Source organism: Meriones unguiculatus (genome assembly GCF_030254825.1).
Source record: "Meriones unguiculatus strain TT.TT164.6M chromosome 13 unlocalized genomic scaffold, Bangor_MerUng_6.1 Chr13_unordered_Scaffold_72, whole genome shotgun sequence".
NCBI classification, from domain to species: domain Eukaryota; kingdom Metazoa; phylum Chordata; class Mammalia; order Rodentia; family Muridae; genus Meriones; species Meriones unguiculatus.
In genome coordinates, this window is record NW_026843676.1 from 218,161 (window position 1) to 221,190 (window position 3,030).

A 3,030-nucleotide genomic window follows, 5' to 3' on the forward strand; every position below is an offset into this window, starting at 1 on the left:
CCCTCTCCAGAAGACTCAGAACTAAACTATGTGCAGGTGGCAAAACCACGGCCCTGCTAGAGCACGAGACAATCATAAGTAACAGCTGTGGACAAACTGAAGCAGCTTCTTGCTCCACACCAGGGGATAATAGAAAAAAAAAATCACATAACATGAGTGGGATTTTAAAGAAACAAAAATATTTAATACAATTGCTGATGCTATTAATTTGGATATTTCCTCTCTGTCTTTTATTTATTTTAGGTAAGGGTTTATCTTGTTTTTTTTTCGCAAAGAACCAACCCTTTGTTTCATTGTTTCTTCATCTTCTCCTTCTACTTTATTGATTATAGGTGCAAGTGCTCTTTTCTTGTGTGGGGATTTTGTTCTTAGTTTTCTGTTAGTTATCTCAAATTTCAGAAAGTGTGTTGGCGGAGTGTTACTTTTTTAATGACCTGCTTGGCTAGTGTATTCATGGTGTTAGGCTTGCTGGGATGGTATGGAGTGGATGGTGCCGTATGTGTTCTGTTGGAACACTCGGGAAGATCCTGAGAATTGAGAGTGATGTAACAAAGGTAGTGGAGAAGATCCCTAGTACATTGCCTTGGTCTCTATGCAATCATGGCCTATGGTTTACCTGAAGACTTCGGAGTGGGATCCCGGAAGCAGAACAGAGAGTGAGAGTGTGTAATCTACGGGAGAATTGGACACAGGAAAGGGGAGCTGCCACTGCTGTTCTTTTCGAGTGCTAGCGGCATTGAGAATTGAGTCTTCAGTAACAGAGAGTGGAAAAGGTCCACAGTATCAAGTAGGAGAATTCCATTGAACATTTATTTCTTCTTTGTGTGGTTCTTTGGAGGAAGGTATAAAAGGTTTTCTAGGAGGAAATTGTCTAGATTCCTTACTGGAGATTAGATTTGAGTGTCTATGATCTCAAACCATTTCCTTTTGTTTCTGTCTACTGTCTTATGATTGAAACTGATCATTCTGTTTCCTTCAGTGCTCACATGGTCTTCATTGTTATCCAGTCTATCTCTAAATCACAAGAAAGAGTCAAAGAAATTGCTATTCATTGCTAACCTATTTTGGTATCCTGAGGTTTTTACATTTTTAATTTTATTGTTTTGAAGACCAAGTTTTTTTGTGTTGATTTGGCTGTCCTAGATGTAGGAATGCAATCTATCCCAGCCTCAAACTTAGAAGTCCACCTCATATTGGCTCCAGAGGGCTAGGATTCAATGTGGCCCAATATGCCTGGCAGTTTTTCTTTTGATATGTTGGCTGATGTGGTATGTAGCTTTTTGTACATGTCAAGCATATGCTACCATGCTGATTGATCTTCATCCATATCCACTCTTGAATTCTTTTTTTAATTTTTATTGTATTTATTTAGTATTTTATTAATATTTTTATTTTTTATTTTTTTATGAATGAAACATTTAATAGGTAAATATAAATTATACAACTGATCAATCAGAAATATAGCTAAATTTTAATCAATAAAATTAAATTAAATTGGAAGCCTCTAAAATATACTAGTATGAACAACAGTATCTTTTTTTTTTCAATGCAGTTTATTCAGGAACATTGAACAATTTTATACATTCACTTGTATCCCAGCTGCATCCCACTCCTTCTTTCCCTCCCAATCCTCCCCTCCCTCCCTCATCTTCTCCCTTCCCCCTTCTGAGTCCACTGAATTCTTATATTTGGCAGAGAGTATATTCTGTTTCTCAGGATGTCTTGTATTCATAACATTAATACTGACTGAGATTTGTGAGTCATTGGATTGCAGGTGTGTCTCGTTCTTCCTGTCTCATGTATTTGTTTTGTTTTAACTGAGTGAATGTGAGTAGTATTTTGTCTGTATGTCTTACTAGGCACCTCATATGTACGTGATCCTAACAATAGTCAGCAGCTGACCTCAGAACTTCAGAATTTGGAATAATGGGTAGTTGTGAGCCTCCATATGAGCACTGGCAATTGAGCCCAGTTATTGGTAAGACAAACAAGAGCTTTTCATTGCTGATCCACCTCAACTGCCTTATGTTGCTCATTTATGACCAACTATTCCAGGACTAATGTTTTCATCCGTCCATTTGTACCTGTTTGAACAAGCATTCCCTTTTAGTAAGCTCTCATTAATATTACAGTTTAATCTGGGACACTTCAGGTTTATGGAAGATAGATACAGAAATATATTGAATATATAATTCTTTGTAGGAACTTCAGATATATCACAGAATGTGCAGTATTTTTTTTTACTTGAATGATTTTTGTGGTGGATTCAGGTATTAAATGTACCTCTGGATGTCATGAAACTTGTTTCAGAGACTAGGCTGGCCTTTGACTCAATGAGATACACATACCTCTGCCTCTTGAATGCCGGAATTAAAGTTATGAACCAGTACTTCCTGTTTGCCCCTGTTTTTAGGTAGTAATTTTGCATGCAATGTCTGTGATCTGTGTTCCGTACTTTTCATCTATTTGCATGTCTTGCTTTCTTTACGTCTGTTAATTTTCATTTCTCTTGAATGGCTGAATTCTATTCAAAGGTTGCCGAAATGAGGTGAACCTCCTCATTTAGTTTCCTTCTGAAATGACTTGGTGAGTACATCAAAACTTCTGTGTCAGTAGATGTCAGGGAAGCACCAGAATTATATGAATATATTGTCAATGAAGTATACATTTAAAATGTTGTCACCATTGTGCTTTCTGTTCTACTCATGTATGGGATCATTTAGAATTCAATTACCTATGCTGATGTGGATGTGAACTTCACTCGGGAAGAGTGGGCCTTGCTGGATCCTTCCCAGAAGAGTCTCTACAAAGATGTGATGCTGGAGACCTTCAAGCACCTTACAGCTATAGGTAAGACAGTGAATTTTCTTTCTCTATTCAGGTAAATGGGACAACTGTTGTTACTGTTGATTTTTCTTATTGATGTTCTTATATAAGTTCACTTGGAATGAGGAAGAAAAAATCAGGCATGTTTCCAGGGTTCACTGAATATAGAAACTTAAATTTTGCCTAAGTTTTAATCTTCTCCCA